General features: G+C 34.8%; 1 protein-coding gene across 32 annotated transcripts in view; it reads right to left on the bottom strand.

The window, feature by feature from the left end:
• Positions 1-22,199, bottom strand: part of PTPRD (protein tyrosine phosphatase receptor type D) — a 2,053,994-nt gene that overhangs the window by 746,191 nt on the left and 1,285,604 nt on the right. For 31 of the 32 annotated variants that reach the window (XM_081066962.1, XM_081066971.1, XM_081066973.1 and 28 more), the window contains one exon: positions 20,948-21,009. The gene's annotated coding sequence lies outside the window, so the exon portion shown is untranslated. Of the gene's footprint in view, positions 1-12,063; positions 12,082-20,947; positions 21,010-22,199 lie in introns of all 32 variants that reach the window. The other variant, XM_081066951.1, reaches the window with a different exon arrangement.

The raw sequence follows: 22,199 nt of genomic DNA, 5'->3' as shown, positions 1-22,199 counted from the left end.
AAACCCTGGATTGTTCCAAATTACAGAATTTTTGCACCACCATGTGGTGCTTGAATATTGACCATGCTTCTCTTGCTAGTCTCATGCTAGTCTATAAATGGCATTCTGCTTAGTGGGGCACAGACTCTCCTTCTTCACTTTCACGAAATGCGAAGAAGGAAACCAAACCTATAATTCAGCCACTTTTGAAGTCAGCTTGATTATTATTTCTTTAATAGTATGAGTTTCTATTACTATACTCAAAAAACAAATAAATATAAATTCTCCTTCAGTGATAGATGGGGTGAATAAAAACAGATTATCGTTTTTTATAAAGATGAAGTATATTCAGCCAGAATGGAATATGCTTACATTCTTGGCATTATATACAATGTATTGTCCTGGTAAGGACTTTTATTTCTGGCTTACAGATTGCCATCTTCTTGCTGTATTCTAAAATGATGAGAGAGAGAGAAAACTGGAGAGAGAGAGAGAGAGAGAGAGAGAGAGAGAGAGAGAGAGAGAGAGAGAGGGCTCTCAAGTGTCTCTTCTGATAAGTACAATAACTATTAGATCAGAGCTCTACCTTATGATCTCATTTAACTTTAATTTCCACTATAAAGGTCCTATCTCCAAGTACAGTTACATTGGGGAGTTGAGGCTTCAATAATATATGAATTTGGGGGAGACATAATCATTCAGCTCAGACTAGTTAACACAGTATTATTATAGCATAATCTTATATTCATATGTTACTAAAGATTATCCCAGCTTTTTGCATCAATTTTCTCCTAAACCAGCACCAAGTAAACCAGAAAAATAAAAGAAGGATGTACTCTGGTGTGGGCATTCAAAACAACAAAACCACTCTTATTTATGTGGCCATTTTAATTTTTATACCACTTTCTACATTTTATGCCAACATAAACACTTCTAAATAGTAGAGCATATTTTATATTAGGTAAAATGATCAAATTCACTACATTTGCATGCATGTAATTTTTTTTTGTTACTGTTGAAAAAACAAACTTCTCTCATTTTATATCTTTTGGGTTTGTGTGTGTATGCATGTGTGTTTGCAACATGAGATTGCATGGACTTCTTTTTTTAAGTCTTCCTGTTCAGTACAGTCTCATGAATACTGAAGTGCAACAGGTAAATATTCAAAATCAAATAATGGGATCAAAAACATACAGGTAACATTAATTTATTATATAGTCTGAGATGATTATTGCCTTATTATATGTGCCTACTACAAGACACATCGAGGGGTCTTTTACTCTTTTGGTTATAGGAGTGGGTAATGTATTGGCCTTTTTATTTTTTAAATGTTAACAGCTAGTAACTAGAATGCTATTTTTAAAAATTAAATTTGTGTGTTCCCATCACAGATTGTCTCCATTGTACGGGAATGAGATCTCAGTATGATGGAAACACATTGTGCAGACATGCCATCAAAATAGGAACAGCAACCCCAGAATACAACAGTTTGGGAAACACACTTGATGAGGAAGGGGCAGGTGAAGGCAAAAGATGGGACACTGGAAATTAATGTTTTCAGAAATAATTCTGTGGCCTCTCAAGGTGGCACATATTAGTAGCCACAATCATGAGATTGATTGATTTGACTGAGAAATTAACCTGGAGTCATGGGAAAGGTTGCTTCTCAGGGCAGGACCTCTCAGTATGGTTGTGCATTTCTAGCCCAGAAGTCAGTGCTCTTAGGGCAACATTTACCCTAAGAAGAAATCTTTGTGTTTTTTTTTTGTTTTGTTTTTGTTTTTTGTTTTTCTTGTTTGTTTGTTTTGTGGTTTCATAGATAGGTGCTGTGCAGGATAGTGGGGGCTCTGAATCCATGGGTAATCCTGGAGTAGTGTCAAATCCTGTTATAAAGGTAAGAAGTCAAGCTGCAGTCCTGGTGACACCCAGTGAACACAGTTTGCAAACCACTAATGCATTTGAACAGCATAATTTGACCTGATTCACTCAGAACCCTCTAAAGTGTGGACATTTCCTTGTTGCAAAAGAGTGAAGAAGCACACTTCCCTGGGCCCTGCTTACATCTTCTCACCAGCTTCAGCTTCCTTGAGTAGAGGCTTTGGGATGAACTTCCACCTGAGACCTTGCAACTTGGCCATTTTTACTAATCAAAACTCTGAATCAGCTGACCTACAAACTGATGAGGGATATGCTTCCAGTCTTAGACTTCTGTTGTGGAACTGGACAAAATTTATTCATAATCTTGTTTATTTACTTGTAAAGTAGATACCCTTTTACCTGAGGCACTATAAGAATCAAATACTTCATTTTGAAAGGGCTCTGAGAAAACAAATCTTTGTGTCAGATATATATATATATGTCTTACATTACTTTTGACAAACTATTATGGCTATATTCTCAAGCTTTTAGTCTTATTTCCAAATAAAAATACCTTAAAGTCCATTTTAGAATGCAGAAAAAGTACTTGTCTTATTTTTCTTGCCAAAATTTCCATTCTCTACCTCCTGAAATATTATATTCATTGTAACATTTATATGTTAAAGGACCGAAAATGGTTTTAAAGTAAGTAGATTTATGTCTGCCATTAAGAAAACACTTTTATATAAGTATTAATTGAGAGCCTCCCCCAGAACTTAAAAAGGCATTTAGCTTTGAAAATGGGTGCAACCAACACACAATTGATTAGACTAAATTGTCTGTAGGAATATCCAAGAGATTATCAGTAAATGTATGGTTGAGGAGATTTGGGGCATCTGTTTTAATGATCCCCAGTGGTTCGATATTTATTTTCTCCCATCAAAATCCACTGCAGGTATTCCACATGGAGTCCTCTTTTACTTGGACCCAGACTCCTTCCATCTTGTGGCACTATCTTGTCCAGAAACTCAGAGCCTTCTCCAGCTAATAGATCAGGAAGGAAACCACAGAAAAAGCATACCTGTTTCTTAAACATGTTACCTAGAAAGTGTCACTTATCACTTCTATTCATGTTCAATTGGTGCAAATAATATGGTGTCATCTAGAGGCAAAGAAGTTGGGAAATACATATTCCTTGCCTCAGCAGCTGCTTCTCCAGACCTAGTCCACACTTATGCTGTGCCCCATGGTGGTTAACCAAAGCCTCTCTGCATATTTTCTGATTTTCAGATGAGGGTAAGTAGCAAAGATATTCATCTATTGACCTCTTCTCTGTGAGAGCATGAAGAATTAATAGTCATAAGATATAATTGGAGAGCTAACTCTTCCTTTTCATGTATAGGACACTTTTCCTTCTATTTATATTTAATTTGCTAAAGTGATCAGGATTGGAAGAGAAGAGAATGTGTAGTTCTTATTTGGGCTCCAAGCCAGACAGCTTAGCAGTAGAGATTTAATTTTTAAATTTAATTTTAATTAAAACGAGCGGCTAGAGATGTAACGAAATCCAAGAAATGTAAATTAAAAAATCAAATCAAATCCTGGGGGAGTATACCCTTAAAGATTTATGCAGGTTTCTGAATGAGAATGACGGTATTTTATATTATCCTCCTCATGTCTATTGGTGATAAAGACATAGCTGTACATTGGCGTCTGTGGCAAAGTTATAGATACATTTAAAATATGTTTTAGATAAATATGTGTACACTTGGGTATCATAGTACACTTTATTTCTAAATGGCAAACTATGTAATGCATTATGTAATGGTAATGGCAACATTACTTCATATGCTACACACCTACATACACGTATATCATAATTAGCTAAAGTTTTCAGTTTTTCTATACCTTCATTAAAGGGGACTCAGCTTACTAATTTATAGGAGAGTCTTAAAAGGCATTTCATTTTGAGGTTATTTGTCTTGAATTCTAAAGAGCAGTAGGATGGCATAAGAAGGGACTCAGCATTTGCCAAAGGAGGAAATATGAAGGCTAGGCCATTGGAAGAACTTCAACTATTTTCTTGCCAATATCTGTGCATCCAATGACCTATTGTCCTTGGCCATTTTGTGCAGAAAATGGTCTACAGGGAAATTGTTTCCTATGTAGGTACCAAGGCTGCTAAACTCTGCTGAACACTGCTAACGAACGTCACACAAGGGGCGGATGGGTGCAGATACACACTCACCATTGCTGATTTTACCCAGGCTCTCAGTAGCGTCTGGGAACCCTATCCGCTTTCCATTATGCAACTTAATTCTCATTTCTCACAGATACTATCTCAAACCTTCCCAACTCTCCTCAAATCTTCAGCTCATCTATCTCTTCCCTCCAATCCAGAAAATTACTTAATATCACTAAAGGAAAAGTCTTGAACTTTTCACTGCCCAGGCTGTGACATGCATTCATCTTTTCCTTCTTCCTGTTGGATTGAGGAAGATTTGCCTTCCTTTCTGTGTACTTGAGCTGCCACCAATCTGCACTTTGGAAGCCTTCCGCTCTAGATTCCTTAGACTATATGGACATATTGTAGCTTCTCCACTCTCCACCTGCTTGTACCTTGAATTTCTCCTTCACTTCTGGATGCATCATGCCAGATTTTCATCATGTATGTATAGTTTTTCAGCAACAAGAAAAGACAAGAAAAAGTAAAAAAAAAAAAAAAAATTCTTCAATCTAAATTACCTCTGCAAATAGTACTCTCTTGTCTCCCATTCAAAGTGAAAATTCTTGAAGATGTTATCCATATTTTCTGTTTCAATTTCCTGAACTCACACAATGTTATTTTTTCCTTGCAATATACCCCTGCACACTCACAGTCTTTGGATGCCTATATGCTGTGCAATATGGATACTTTTCAGCTTACTTGCTTGACTTCCTGGAAGCATTTGATATTGTTGGAGCCTTTTCTTCATGAAACTCTATTTTCTTGCCTCCCCTGGTACAACTCTCCCTTGGTTTGTTTCCTTCCCTTCCAGCCTCTCCTTATTTTTCTTTGCATGTTCGTCTTGCTACAGTTCCACTTTAAATATTTGTGACCTTTAAGGCACAGTTTTAGTCTTTTCCTCCACCTCATCATTAAGGGGTCATTAAGCGAATCAAGGTACCCCGTGGTAAATTCATCAACTCCCAAAACTTCAAAAAAAAACATTTTTAAGCTTATGACTCATAAATATGTCCAGCACAAATCTGTCCAGCACAGATCTCTTCTGTAGGCTCAAGTTGTATGTGTTCAGGTGCTTACAAAACATTTCTCCATATGTATTTCACCGTAAGCCTACCATGTTGAGAAATGCACTCATGAGTGCATTCTTATCTCCTTATTTATCTTCCATACTTAATTCTCCTTTGGTGTTCTCTCTCCCTGAAAGGCTACTACCACCACCTACCCAGACACACCTCTCTCTTTTAGTTAATCACCAAATCATTCAGATTTCATTGTCAAATTGCATTCTGGATACTTCTCTTTATTCCTATGGCTACTGTGGAGGTCCAAGCAAAAGCTAGCTCCTTTCTGAATGGTTGCCATCTCCTCCTAATTGGCCTTTCTTTTTTCAATATCTCTCCTCTAATCCACTCTTCACATTGCACATATGAGAATATGGTTATGACATTCTCCTGCTTAAAATCCTTGAGAGCCTTCGCATTGTTCTTATGATAAAATTCAAATTTCAAAACATGCCATAACTGATGAGACCCCTCATAATTTGACCTTGGCACATTTGGGGGTTTCATCACTCATCCTCTTCCTCAATTTCTGTTGTCCAGACATAGCGAACTTCTTCCAATTCTTTGACATATTGCTCTTGCCTACCTCTAAGCTATCATGTCTTATTTCCCTGCTCTGGAATATTCTTTAGCACTCCTCTTTTCGGGATGATTTTGTTCATCCTCTGCATCTCAGGTTATGCATTGCTTCCTCAGGCAGTCCTTCTTGGGTTTTGGATTAGTTTAATAAATCTTACTGAAATATGACTTCAACATTTATTTACTTCTCCTGTCATAACTTTATGCTTTATTATTATTGCCTGTTTTATTAGTTTCTTCTTGCTGCTATAACAAATTACCACAAACTCTGTGGTTTAAAATGGCACAAATCTATTAGATTACAGTACTGGAGGGCAGAAGTATAAAATGGGTCAGCAATTCTCTGTTCCTTCTGGAATCTCAGGGAAATAATTCCTTTGCTTACTTTGTTCATCTTCTCAAAGCTGTCTGTATTCCTTGGCCCATGGCCCCTTCCTCCACGTTCAAGGACAGCAGTGTAACATCTTCAAATCTCCCTCTCTGATCTGTTTCATCATCACTTCTCCTTCTCTGACATGGTCTCTCCTGCCCCCCTCTTTCCCTTATAAGGACGCTTATGATTACACTGTGCCCACTTGGGTAATCCAGGATAATCTCTCTACCTCAATATCTTTAACTTAATCACATCTGCAAAGTCATTTTGCCACATCAGCTAACATATGCACAAGTTCCAGGGACTAGGAAGAGAATGTCTTGAAGGGGAGCGTGCATTATTCTGCCTCTTACATCTGTTCAAATGAATATTTTTCTTACTAGATTTATGAAATCTCCTTAATTGCCCTCTTTATTCCCAGTGTCCACTGCAGTGCCTGACCCATGATAGGTGCTCTGTACATATTTAGTGTAAAAAAACAGTCCTAAATAATATTTCAATCCATTGATATATCCCCGAAAATAAGACCTAGCTGGACCATCAGCTCTAATGCATCTTTTGGAGCAAAAATTAATATAAGACCCAGTCTTATATAAGACCCGGTATTATACTATACTATATTATATCATATCATATCATATATCATATATCATATGTCATATATTATATGTCATATCATATATCATATCATATTATATCATATCATGTCATACCCAGTCTTACATTATATGATATCATATCATATATCATATCATATCACATTATATCATATCATGTCATACCCAGTCTTATATTACATTATATAAGACCTGGTCTTATATTATATTAAAATAAGACCGGATCTTTTTGCTCCAAAAGACGCATTAGAGCTGATGGTCCAGCTAGGTCTTATATTCGGGGAAACACAGTAGATGTAGATATAACAAATGAATGTAACATTGAACAAGTATAAATTACAAAATATCATCATAAAACAGCCAAGTATAATCACAAAATAGCCTTATTTTTCTCTATTCTGCTGTCCCTTTAAATTTTTTCACAGTAACTTGTTCTTATCCTGTCCCTGAATAAAAACTCAGGAAGGCGCAATTGTTTTTTTGTCCATTGTCAGTTATAAGAACAACCTATGGTGACTTTAGATCACAAAGCACAGATTTCATTCAGTAATTTAAATTCCCCATCGCATGAGTATGTCCAAACTCTTGGTTTGTTTTTATGTTGAATTACTTCTCCTCCTCCCTACCCATCTTGTTTACCATGGTTTCTGTCCCTTTCAGTGTTGGACTGGGAGTGGGGCAGAGTTCAGTAAAACAAGAGGCATTGCTTGGCTGAGTCTGTGGAGGTGATGTGATCTCAGCACTCTCTGGACTCTGCAGATGTTGAGAGTTGACTCTTCTGTGTTCATTCATGGAATATTGGAGGATGTCCATCCTACTTTATCCCCAGGGAGCTCTCTACTCCAGCCCTTAGGCTGTTAGAAGTTAGCTTCTACCTGTTGTAGGAGTCCCTTCACCCCTCCAACTGAACTGCTTGGGAAGGTTAAGAGTACCCCACTGCAGCTTCCTCTCCTGTGTGTTTCAACATTGGTCCTAGGGCATCCACTGTCCCTACAAAGTCTGTTAATTGCCACTAGCAATCTCAAAGCAGCCCTCTCCTCTGCTACAGCAGACCACTTTGGCCAGCTTGCTGCTCACAGACTTCTTAGGCTGGCCAGATACTCATCCACTGTGTCCTCTAAATTGAAGGAATACATATTAAACTCCCTAAGTGGTCTTTTTAAAGAACTCTGGTGTGTGTGTGTGTGTGTGTGTGTGTGTGTGTGTGTGTGTGTGTTGGGGGAAGACATTCACAAAACAACTTTCTCCAAAGTAAAGCTCTTCGAAATCCCTCCTTCCAAAGTGGAAAAATAAGGTTTACCGATGGATGTCAGAGATTTAAAGTCATATAGCTGGATCACAGACACCTATTTTTGAAACTCCCAATCACAGCCTAGGACCTCACTTTTGAATATATGTCCTGGCTGAGTTAAATATTGAGTACTATGTGCCACTGTACTACGCCTTGTCGTACTAAACACTTTCAAGTCACTGAAAAAGACAGTATCATCCTCATTTTAGAGAAGAAGAAACCAAGTCTCAGAGAGGTTAAGGGATACTCTAAACGTCACATTGTTGATAAATAGTGGACCTGAAATTCACCACCAAGGGGTACAAATCAGGAACACATGTCTCCTCATATCACAACATTCATCATACTCTGTTTAAATGCTCATCTTCCCTATTCCATGTAATGTTTTTTTTTTTATTCCTTTCACTCTTCTCATAGTATTGCTCACCTATGTTTTAACAGTGATGTGGTACTCAGTTTTTTTTTTTTTAATGCAATGCATTTATATAGCTTCACATGCCATGCAGGGGGAGTGATTTTTCCAGTTAATAACAAAGACAAGCAAAAAAAGCAAAGCAAAGCAAACTTAAGAAAAAAGATCCCAAAACACAAAATGCCTATACTATAATATCCAATTTAAAAATAAAGAGGACAGTCCATTGTTTTTGCCTGAGAAAGGACCCAAAATTAACTTTATGCTGAATTTCATACTCATTTTACAGATGTTCATGGGACTGTGACCAGCTGCTACATGAAAAATGCTACTTTAATTATTGTAGAGATATAACTGGCATAGCCCACTGACAAGCTTCCCTTACTGAGCTTCATCCTCGCTCACTTTTGGTCTCTCTCTCTCTCTCTCTCTCTCTCTCTCTCTCTCTCTCTCTCTCTCTCTCTCTCTCTGTGTGTGTGTGTCTGTGTGTGTCTATCCTTCTTTTGAGTGGACATTTATCTTAAAATCAAGTAACTGACTCTTGCTATCTTTTCTTTAATGTCCAAAAGAGGATCGGGCAAACTGCAGCCCATGGGTAAATTTCATCCACTGTCTATTTTTGTAAATAGTTCTATTGTTACATTTTGCATGTGACTGTTTTCATGTAAACATGACAGAACTGACTAGATGCTGCAGAGTCTGTATGGCCTACAAGGTCTATAATATTTGTAATATGACCCTTTGCAAAAAAAAAAAAAAAAGGCTACTGACCTTTGCTCTAGAGTAGGGGTGTCAAAACTGCGGCCTGAGGCCGGCCAACTGTGGTCCGCAATCCATTGTTAACTGGCCCACAGCAAATTCCAAAAATATGTTTGGTTTACTTAAATAAACCAGGTGAGGCAATACATACTTCACCTCGAGTGAGTGGCCCGGCTGTTTGTGTATTTTACCGCATATGGCCCTTGGTAAAAACGTTGAAAAAAGTTTGGACACCCCTGCTCCAGAGAAATTACATTGGCATTTGCCTTTATATAAGATTCTCTGCAAAACATTGTTGCATACTGCATTGCTTGCCCCAACTGTTTATCAAATGTGCAAAAGTGACTGTTTTAACTTTTGTCCATTATTTTATATTTCCCTTATTTTACCTTAGTTTCTTGTCTTTATTATATTTTCTATGTATTACAACAACTTTAAATTTATTTCATTTTATTGTATTTCATGACTGCTCAAAAGCTGCCTTAAATTTCTTTTCGAATACATAAAAATAAAATAAAATACCCCATTGTAGTAAATACATTTTTGCAAGTTGGCTTAAAGTGATTTTGATTAAAATGAAGTTGAATACAAAGAAATAAATTAATAAGTAAACAATATTTTTTTAAAAATAAAACTGGTCCTTTTGCACTGACCTGAATATTTTATTGTTTTGTTTTTATGAGACACTTCCATATACATTTTTCCAATGTTGTATGCTTTAGAAGCAATAGTTGATTTTGTTGACAGATAAAGGCCAACAAACAATAAATATAATAGTGCATTTTGAATTTTAAGCTCTATTTTCTGTGAGGAAGATAACAATGCATTTACTACAGGGCAAAACTGAATGAGATCCAAAATCATTTATCTATTAAAAGTATTAAGTACTGCCTTTTAAAATTAAATTTTATTTTGTATTTCTTCATTGAGTGTTTAGACAAGCAGAATGAAACAAATGCTTTCCTGTCTCTCTCTATAATAAAAAATGATATATGAAATTGGACATGTACTCTATTTTATAAAATGCCACTTACTTAGAATATATGCTTGTATTATGGAAACAACCACTGGGTGCTATAAAGTATAGGTATTTAAATTCATATCTCTGGAAACCAATATGGATAAAATTGCATTGACCTTCTAAGTGAACGTTCCCATTTTGTCTAATACACTGTTTCCTTAGCAAATATAGACTCCTTTTTTTTCTTCAACTGCTCTCATCTACAACTTTCATATTTCTAAAATTTTATTTTACTTTATAAGATCCCAAAAGAGACCACAGATAATATATACAAAGGTCACACTATAGAGAATTTTATCTTGATTTCTAACCAGTTGTAGACCATAAAAGATTCTAAATTCAGTGTCTCTGACTTAATAGTAAGATGACTTTTATATTTTCAACGTCCTTTTGGTTATTAATATATGGAAAATATTTAGAAAGAAAATATAAATGTCAGGACTATTTTCCAAGTAATTTTTTTTAGTTCGTCACAATAAAATTTCGAAGGTTAAAGAGAAATAAATTTATACTGAGTTTGCCAATTTAAAAACAAACAAACAAAAAACAATGAACTAAACTTATTGTGGTGATCAACTAACAATATATACAAATACTGAATCATTATGTTGTATACACTGAAACTAATATCATGTTATATGTCAAAATCTAAACAAAAAAATAGAGGTCAATCCTTGTTATAGAATCTCTCCACATGCATGCTGTTATGTTTCTGGTTAAGTCATATCCCTCAGATATGTGGTCATATAAAATGTACAACTATGTTATTCCTCCTTCCTGATTTCTGTCATATTTGCAAGAGATTTTTTGCTTTGTAGCTGAAAAACAAACAAACAAACATTTAACTCCCCTGGCCCAGCTTTTGAGATTTCAGGTTGGACACATTATAAACGTTATCTGTAATCTGAAAGCTCAGAGCCTACATATACACGATCCAAAAAAACCCTGAAACAACAGCAACCGCAAAGATATAAACTTCCTGGTTAGGTTAATGATACATCATTACAAATATTAAGCCAATAGTTTGGGGGGAATCATTGTCCTGTCAATAAGATGTGCAAGATTTGATGGCTCTGCCAGAGGGTCTGGGAGGAGTTAATACGTGTTGTTATTTTACAACCACCACCTATCCTCACGTTCCATTTGGTTTTATATTTTTATTGATTTATTTTATTGTGTGATTAAAACAGAGTGGACCATAAACTTTTTTTCCTGGAAATTATTTTCAAGTTTTTCAGTTTAAAAGGTGGTTATTGAATCATCCAAATAATAAACATACAAATCTTTTATTTATATGATTAGATCTAGGAATGCCAGATAACATCAGAAAGACAATTTTAGGGCATGTTTTCAGATTTCTCAGAAGAGTCTAACACCGAACTGAATTATTTTCCTGAAATCCGTACCTTAAAGGTTTATTAATGTTCTTGTTCAAAATCACTGTAATGGGTAAGATTCTTTGTCCTTCAAATTTTCACGTATATTCAATTCCACTGTGGTGTCATTAAATAAGAAAAAAATAACAAAATAGATTGGGCGGTTTGATTTTAGGGGGCAAGCCTTTAAAAGAATCTCTGGTTTGCTGTTCTTGCTACCTCATTAATTCTAAATGGTGTCAGTCAGTTGAGTCTAATAGCTGTGAGTGTTACTACCATGGTCAGTTCCAAATTACAGTATTGATTAATTGATTGTCTTCTTCCAGTTGTGAATTATATTAGTGCTGGCTCAGGCAGCTTGGCTTAGGGCCAAAGCCTAATTTTCAATGGAAGGCAACATGCAATTTCACTGTTTCATTGCTGTGGTTAAGTGGTTGTTCAGAAAACAAAAAGCTTTGGAAAGACAATTTGACAAAAAGGAATGCACTAAATATAATGAATATGCACTTACTAATGGTCTCTCTCCAACCTAGAGAAACAAGTAGGAAGAGAACAAGTCATGAATCCATCATTTCTCAACCTCAGACTTCCAAAACAATCTTAAAACAATTGACTGAAGGATGAGAGTAGGAGGAAAGAAGATCCAGCATTTGGATCTGTGGAATTAAGTCCATTCAGGACAAGAGTGGTGACTGAGGCACATTCAAATGAAAAAGACCCTAAAGAGGATCATGTGCTCCTCTACATCATAGGCACAGCTATGCAGGGAGCTTAAAAAGCACCTGCCCCTCTGTGGCACGGCTAGGGCAGCAGTGACATCTTCTTAGAATAATATAAACGTTACCAATTTGAAAGACAAAACAAGAGACACTCAATTTATGTTACCTCTGTGCTTTAACAAGGAACATAGAATGGATGGGTGTGTTTATCATTGATTCTTATGGAACGGGAAAAGCTAAGTGATTCATTACGATGTTAATAAGTTTCACAAATCCATAACTTTGTGTTTGTTTGCTGCCCGATCAATTCCTTTCCTTTACAAAATTTGAAGGGAAAAACTGGTGTGGGATGGAGTAACTCTAATTATAAAATTATATTTACATTAAAATGCATTTACAATCATTATTGGTCTTTAACAAAAAACATGAACAAAATACAACTAATTTCACAGAGAATTGGAAAGAACATTTTTCCCTCAAGTTAAGAGAATGATCATGAAAATAATTGAAATAAATTATTCCAGAGGTCCTAATTTGAAACCTTTGAAATCAATGTTTATACAAGAGTGATGAATAGAAGTTTATAAATGGGGGAACAATTGTGAATATGTGAAAAGCATATATCACAAAATCAAATATGCTGATGGGAATTAGAATTTTGTAAAAGTATTTGATATAAGAAAGGGGAGAGAGATTGCAAGTAGACATGTCAATGAGGCGAACATTACTTTTCTATAAGTGGTACTAAGTTCAAGATTATTTAAGATTAATTTTACATATATATGAAAAATCCATAATAGATGCAATGATGTAAGAGCGTCATGCCATAGATCCTAAAAGGAAGGTTCAAAGACTAAATTTCTATACAATACAAAGGTATGTTAATTTTTCATGGCTGTCTCAATGATCTGTCGTGAATATAAGGTTAGAATTGGAAATGCTATACAATCCTTCATTTTTAAAAAAATATTATTATAGACTATGCCATTTAAGCAGCCTGCCTTTAGGGTGATCTGTTGAGTAGTTAACAACTTAGTTACTAACTCAGGTAACTCACACCTGGTATGATATTACAAATCTAGTATACTAGCAACTTGGAAAAATTGCATATCTTAGTGGACTTAACCAAGTACTTAGGTGTTAACATGGAAGACAAAACTACGCTGTTAGCTCTTGTGGGAAGGTTCTACATGTAATTCATCATGGTACACTCCTCACGCTCAGCACAGAGTCTCTAGCACAAAATGGGTGCTCCATGAATATTTTCAAAAAGAAAAAATGCATAGAATATAGCCTTGGAATCAACTTCCAGCTAATGACAATAGTTTGGTAAGAGTAGACTATTGTTAAAGGGACATAGCAAAATATTATTAATATGACCTTAGTAAATTTAAAGTGCTTAGGATCATACTCATTAAGGTACTCATTAAAGTATAGCTAGTTACCCCTCTCCCCTCTCCCCTCTTCTCAGCAGAATACTTGATTCACCTTTAGACTCAATCATCATTGTCGTCCCTGCAAAAGTGGTTTTTCACCTATTTGGACTAGGTTAAGCAAGCTTATTACGAAGTCCTGTGCTTCCCATATTTGGGAATATTAGCACTCTCCTGTAATTGTTTATTTAATTGGTTATCCATCCTAGATGGACTGTGTCTGTCTTATTTCACTTTATGTTGCCTAGGCATTAGCAAAGGGTTTGACATATAGACAGCTACTTGGTTCTTCCCGCCAGTCAGTCTGGACCCCTCGTTCCCACACCTCACTTGTGGTTTGTCTGAAAATCCAGGTAGCTCTACTTTCAAAGCAATCAGTTCCTGTCCAGAATTCAACCACTTCTCCCACTTCCACAGCTATAACTTAGTCCACCTTTGCCTGCATTCATGAAGAATACTCTGGCATTCCTACGGTTTTAAATTGCAGTAATATGAAGATCTCAAGCAAACTGTAGACAGCTGTTTGCAACAGAAGATATTACATAAGAGGTTTCAAAGTTTCAGTCAATAATTGGAGGTGTTTTCTGAGCTTTTAGAATATAATTTAAAACTACGATTCTGCATAGACAAATCTGGGATTAGATTTATAAGTCTTTCTTTTTTTCTTTCTAGTTTGGAACCATGTCATGTGCTCAACATTAAAAAAAAACACACACAAAATAGAACATGAGACTTTTATAAAATATTATCTTTAGGTCTATACTGTCTACCACAAGAACAATTCACCTCTAAAATCTTTGTTAGTAAACTGTATGAGATCACATAAAGCATGTTTATAAAATGTACGAAAGATAGTCTTAATGATTCTTATAAATTTAAGACTCAAAAAGATATTCACTGACTCTTCTAATGAATGCTGTCCTTCTTGTGTGATCCTGTTTTGTTCCTTCCCTTCTCATATGTCACCCTAGACCCAGCAATTCCATGTTCAGCACAGACCATCCAGGCACCTCTGACTTCATACCATTGAATATTTAAGAAATAGATATGATACGAGCAAAATCCAAAATGATTTAGAAATACAGAGCCCAATGCAATCGATATAGTTCAGTTCCCAAATTCTGAAGAAATCGAAACAAAGCAAAAAAGAAAAGAAAAAAAAAAAAGAAAAAAAGCACAACTTTTTATGTCTTATTCTTGAACTCAACGTCTGGGTGATCATTTATAGCTGAGTCTCCAAGCCACTCCCTTTGGGCAGCAGATGTGATATGAAGCTACCAAGTACCAAAATATAATGTTTCAGGCAATCTTGGCTTGCTACTCTGGCATTTCCTCCATTTTTCTACAGACCACAAATAGAAAAATAATGAAAGGGAATGAGGCGGAGGCAGATAATGTGGACATTTAAGGATCTGACGTCTAAGAAGGTTCTCAATTTCCAATCTAACTGTTCTGGTTGTACACTCCACTACTTATAATTGAATTTGCTTGAAATCATTCAGTTTATTTATTTAGTCATTTATTTCTACTGAGGAACATTCACCTTTGCATGAACATGATCTTGGATGATTTGACTATCAAGGTCACACATAGGAAGAGCTAGAAGTCAACCTCTATTCAGTCATTAAGAATCGCTCAGGTTCTCATAACCTTCTATACTTAGGACCTTTTCTGCCTTTCTGTCCATTTCTTAGGCAATTTGGATGTAGCCAGTGATTTCCAACTTGATCACTAAACTAAGGCTGGACAGATTTTAAAATATACCCATGTTAATGAACTTCAAGTCTAGAAGCTTAGATGGTCAACATGTATTCTTAGTGTGTGTGTGTGTGTGTGTGTGTGTGTGTGTGTGTGTGTACTAATGTCCACCCTAATTTTTCAAAATAAATTTGTAAGGCAGGACTTTTAAAAATTATGACTATTTTTAAGAGCAGTTTAAGTTCACAGTAAAGTTGAGAGGACCAATTATTTTTTAGCTTTTATTTGTTGAAGTGAATTGATGAGTACAACCAAAACTAGAAGAGAAGATTTATTATATGTATTGATTAATATATAGCATTTTATAAGAAGACAGGTGTTATGATATATGACATAAGAACCTTATTTATTTTATACTACTAGCTTTAGTTTTGTGTTATTATGAACTCAAATTAGACTTAAATTCTTTTGTTTTATCATCATGACTTTCTTAAGCAAATAAAATAATTCAAACTGATAGTCTTTTTGATGATTATGGTGATTATGATAGCAAACAGTTATATTGAATCCTGTCAATCTTGACTTCAAAATGATAAAAAATAAACAAACTAATTAAAAAACCCATATATCAGGCCCTATTTATAGTTCTCTATGTGAAAAATACCTTTAGGCTTTAGTTGATTCATAGGCAACTACACAAAAGGCACAATTAATTTTAAAAGCGGAAAGTAAAGGGGTCGGATCAGGAGACAGTAGCTTTTCCATGTACTTATGGCAGTATACAGATAACACTATGTGTCACATTGTATTTCCTATAGTCATCAACCTGAAACCATTTATTGATGTGCTAGGAGGCGGCATCAGAGGATGAACTATCTGAAATTCATGCCACAAAAGGAGTTGTTGTAAGAGGTGTGGCTATTTTGCACAGAAAACAGAAGGAATAAAGGCAAATAGATTTTACATCAATATAAGGAAGATCTTTCATGCAATTATAACTATCCAATAAAGAAAATGAGGTTTGTGTACAGTTTTAATCAGACTGGCTGACTGTGTGTTATGGGGAAGTTTCTTATAAAGAAGGAGATTAAACTATGTGATCTTCCCTACTCTCATGTCTTAATTTTTCTTTCTATTTTTGTTTTCCATCAAAGGATAATATATCTTAAATGCAGAGTACAAAAATACCTGAGTCACTGATACGCTACCACATATCTATTTGATCTTAGGCAGGTTATTTATCTTCCCTGGATCTAAATTTGTCATGTATATTACATGGCCTAGAGGTTTGAAGGTCTCTATTAATTCTAATGTTCTCTGACCATATAAATGTAGACGTAGTGAATCAAACTGTAAATCAACTCATGGTGAAGAATCATTACAATCATGGGCTTTTGGAACTGGAAAGCATTCCATCAACCCCCACATATGTCGTTAGGTCATACATATTACCAATCCTATACTGGCATGCTACTAAATTATTTTAATAAGCATTTCTTTTAAATGCTATGTGTATAATATGGAAGTTTTGGTTACTACTCCTGAGTGACAAAGTGTAACTCTCAAATAGAAATATTCGGAGAACAGTTTTCTTCTGGCCATGCAGTCTGCATGCACAGTTAACCTTCCCTTAATTAGATTAACTTGCTATTTATCTGGGATTGTTAAATTAACACTGTAATCAAAAATCTCTAGTAGAGACCTGAATATGTCCCTGCTATGTCTAATGTTAATTACTTTTTTTTTTACACTAAAAATAAATGAAAACAGGCTCACTTAATAGAGGGCCTTAGCAGATCTGTTTTGTTTCTCTACTCAGAAATTTATAAACAATTATGAAAATCAGCTAAAGAAACCTTAGTATTTCCGACTTCCTCAATTAATGAAACTCCAAGTATTAATTAAAATTTCAGAAGTTTACCCTTAATGTGAAATATTTATCAGCAGTGGCATTGGCCCTTATATTAAAGCATAATACTGCATAGCATGCAATCAAATGTTATAATTCACAAGAAACTAAATTGCACTTGCCAAAATAAGCAAAGCACTTGGCCATTGAACCCACAATAATATTACGCTCACCCCACATATTCGTGAATTTCAAGATTCAGACATTTTAAGTTTCTGGCTAGCAATATCTTGATCTAATTATAAAAAGTGACACTGACAATATGTGAAAAAGACAGCTCATTTAACCAAATTAACTAAACTTGGTCAATAGCCCTAAGGCAAAATGTTTAAGCCCTTAATTATAGATTAGTATATCATAATTAACAGCATCTTAGATATCCCATAATTGTCTTCATCACTCATTTAGTAAGTGTCCATTGTGCCAAGGCACTCATTAGGCATTGTGAGGAACACAAAGATGAGTAAGAATAAATAATACACAGACCTTCCCTTTGAAAAGTTTACAATCTAGACACTTAAATTGGAACCGGTAGGAGAGTGAGAGCCTCATGCTTTTGTCATCTTGTTAGATGGTTTTGGTTCTCAACTCAAAGCAATCAGGGATCATCTCAAAATAATAGTGGCAACTGTTGTATCTGAAATTCCACCTGGTTTTAAATCCTGGTATTACTATTACTTGTGTGAATTTGGGCAAGATATTTAGTTTCTCTAGTTCTCAGGTCCCTTATCCTAACATGGAGATAATTAAAGTATAGACCTCCAAGAGTTACTGTGAAGAGTGAATGAGATATGTGTGCATGTTCTTTGCACATAGTATGCATATAAAAAAATAAAGGATAATTGTATTAAAGGGATAAAGGATATGTTAAACAAGAAAGCTGTCTTTTCTTTGGCAAAATTAAAAATTCGACATTTTATCATATGTTAGAGTTAGATGCCTGAATTTGTGACTGATAATGGATACATTCATGGACAGCAAAGGAAAAGAAGAATTTTTAATGCACTTCCCTAAAGCAACATCCCTAGTGAGCTGGTGATCTTAGACAAATGTAGGAGAAGACATTTTAGGAAATACCGATCAAATATAATGCACCAAATAAAGTGTACTTCACTTTACCCAATTGTTTCACAAAATGTCTTACGAAGTTTTTGTAGATAATATGAAGAAGACAGGATTAGAAAGAACTAGGTAGATGTGTTAAGTGGCAGAACAGCCCCTAAGAAGACACTGGAATGAGTAACTATTAATCTGAAAAATACTTTTGTACCTGTATCAGAGTGCTATCTTTGGTAGAGTGGAAATACAGAAAGATTTAAAAGTCAGTGAATTTGAATTTGGGATTCTTGCTCTAAACTCTCATATGCTGTGAGAGAGCTTTGCTTCTTATACTATCAGTTTCTTCATTTGTAATGGGAGGATATGAGGATTGCATGTAGAACACTTCATTTTATCCACATCATAAAGGCTCAATAAATAATACCAACAATAATCATTGTTATTTTTATTTTTATTTCATTTTTGTGATGAGATGAAATGGTTACTGTATTTTGTTTCCATTTTTACTCATCTTGGAAACACAGGTAGACAGAAAAAAAAAGGCATTTGATCTGTATTTTATAGAAGGGGTAATTCGTTATGTTCTTTCTGACCTGAGAGACCATGTTCTGTAAGTCAAGTACCTATCCTTTCTCTAGAAGGTTAACTTCTAAAACATATTGAATATTTCCACTTATACACATGCTTATACATGGGCAGATAAGTCCCTGATACTCCGAGTTTCAGTGAAAATAATAATGATAATATCTATAGATAACCTATATATTCTCTACTATATCTCAGATACTGCTCTAAAGTATTTTCATATATGAACACATTCAGTCTTCATTACCCACATAAGAAGTAGGTATTGTTATTACATCTATTTTACAGATAAGAAATCTCAGATAAGCATATTTGAATAATTCACCTAAGATCAAACGGCTAGTAAGTAGCGAAGAATCTAGACAAGTCTAGGTCTAGAATCTATATAATTTACCCCTTACAATAGAATCAATTTGTTTTGAAAAAGCAATGCCATAAATATGGGTATATTTGAACTATTTATATTGGCACTGGATCAGACAGCAGTAGAATTTGAAAGAAAATAGGAACACCATTTGTATTATTTGTTCTCTGGAAATGAGTACTTGGGATTAAAAAACAAAACAAAAAAATGGTTTTTAAATTAACTCTGGAACGTAATGAGCTCAGAAAGTGGGAACTGATTCTATACAAATTGGCGAACCATGAAGCAGAATGATTAGAATCATAAGAGCGTATGAACAAAGACACATAGGAGTTTAGAAGAAAACATCATTTTGACTCGGGGCATCCAAGAAAGCTTTATAGTAAATGTAAGCTGAATTGTAATACATAAAATAGAAACAATGAGAAACCAAATGGGAAACAGTCTAAGAGCCCAAAATAAATTTACTACAATTACATATCTCTCATGTTTAATTCTTACATAATTTTGACTTCAAAAGCATCTTGGTTTCTGAGGAACCTTTGTACACCCTTTCTATATACAGATAGTCCCTTTTTTCTTAGAGTCATAAGAAGCATCAATCCAAAATTAAGGTTCACAAGGAATATGAGAGTGGTATTCTTTCCTTTAAGCTGGGAATACAACATTTTTAGCAGATATGAGTATTTGAGCATGCTAGGAACTTTTAAACTTTGTAAACTTTATAAAATTTGTATTTAGAAACATCAATTAAAAATAATTTGAGTTTATTTTATAATTCATCACAGGTTTTTACCAGGTAATCTTTTTAAATGATGAGCCAGTAGATCAAATGTTTTAGAGAGCATAGGAGTTGTTTCAAAGAATTACCATTTTAAGATTAGAAGCACACTATTAAGCTGTAATAGGCAATAAAAAATGTACTTGGTAGATTATTTTATCAAAAAGTATTATTATGATAGATGAAGTATTTATATTAGAGAAAAGATACATAAGGTAACAGCTCTGTATTAGTGGGGAAAAAATCTGTTTCAAAGTAGTGAGAACTGAATGTATAGCATAACTGTTATTGTTGAACAGAGATTAGACATTTAAAAATTTGCTAATCTATTTGCTAGTCTGTTTTCTCACTTTATTCTCTCATTAACAATAAATGGCTTTGTAGCTTCCAAAAGAACCAAAATAAAGTATGTAAGCGAGACCACTGCCGAGGGCTAATAGTTTCATAGCAGCAGCAGCTAAATTCAATCAACATTTAAATCTATAGGCATCTGTTACTCCAGTTCAAAACTTTAACTCATTGTTAGATGTCCCACACATTCACGACTAACGTCATCCATGATTCGGAACAGAAAAATGAATCCCTCAATGACAGATCATTTTCTAGTCATTCCATTGGATGTAATTCCATTTATAAAAGAAAAAAAAATGGTTGCCCATAGTTAAGAAGTATTCAACTTCATATTTTTATGAGGAATACCAGGTGAATAGAACATAATGTTTGAATATTCTTTCCAACCATCCATACATCCTAACTGATATTTGTTGAGCATCAATTATATATCAGGCACTATATTAGGTGCTAGGACTCAAAGAAGGGATGAGGTTAAGATGTGTTGTAGACTTACCTTGTGTATTATCCACTATAGGTGTTTTCAGACACAGTCCCTGGCCTCAGGAAGTTCAAAACCTAATTAGAAAGAAATAACAATTATTTAAAAAAATATTTCAAACCCTAAATTGTCTTCGAGATATCATACTTCGATCATCCCCTGTTTTAAGAGGGATTGAGACAGAGAGGAGAAAATGCAAGATGATTAATGAGAAGCTGGTATCAATATTATGTAATACAATCTTTAATTGAAATTATGAAATTTCAAAAATCAACATGAACATTTCTTTCGTCCACATGCTATGAAGCAGCGGTTATCGACTTTTCACTAAAATTTTGAATTCAGACTATCGTGTCTAATATAAATTGGATAAATTATCTTCTTACAACATCTATTTCATCAAGTCTACTGAATGTCTTAATTTGTTGCTTCCTGAAATTACATAATACATTTCAAAATCCCCTTCCTTTGACATTTATAGAACTGGATGCCCCCTAAGATATTCAGGGAATCACTTAAGCCCTGGCAGTCAAGCTAAAAGCAATCCTTGTCTATCCTACTGCTCCTGGGACTAGCTTGCAGAGAAGAATTGTAAATCTTATAAGCACTACATTTATGTAAAAAGATATCATTATTATTATTATTATTATTATTATTATTTAAATCCACACCTCTTGAACATATAAAAAACACACTATGTCTTAATTCTTTCATAGAATCATTTTACAAACTTTAAACTCCACCTTAATGATTCCTGTTCATCTTCAGAATTATTTCCTGCTGTCTAGACAACTTTTTTTTTTTTTTATCAACTCCTCTTCACATGTTCAACTCTTTTCTTCTTCAGTTCCCTCGGAAGTTGTCATCTCATGTAGCAAGCCTTCCCTGGCCTCCTGTCCACTCCATGTCTCACTTAGATGTATCTTCTAGATGCTCAGCAGCTCTGTGTATTTCTTTATCATATCTTATCCCATTACCTGGTGTCACAGAAACTGGCTATTTGTTCACAAAACTGTTTCCTTTTTCCTCCTGTTACTAAGCCAGACTATATTTTGCTAATAGATGTGAGCATGTAACGGAATTCAGTACAGCAAGATACAAATCATGCCACTACTTGGCCTTAAAATCGTCTCATATATGATCCTTCCTTAGAGGTTCCCTATCCACACATCGAATCCCTGAGGATGTAGAGGAGGAAAGACCCATAAGATAGAAAAAGCCTGGACCTTCAGCTGCAGCTTTCAGGTTGACCCCTCAACTCACTAAT

This window comes from Rhinolophus hipposideros (assembly GCF_964194185.1).
Source record: "Rhinolophus hipposideros genome assembly, chromosome: 11".
NCBI lineage: Eukaryota > Metazoa > Chordata > Mammalia > Chiroptera > Rhinolophidae > Rhinolophus > Rhinolophus hipposideros.
The sequence above is the reverse complement of the archived record's forward strand: the minus strand, read 5'-3'. Positions and strand labels throughout refer to the sequence as shown.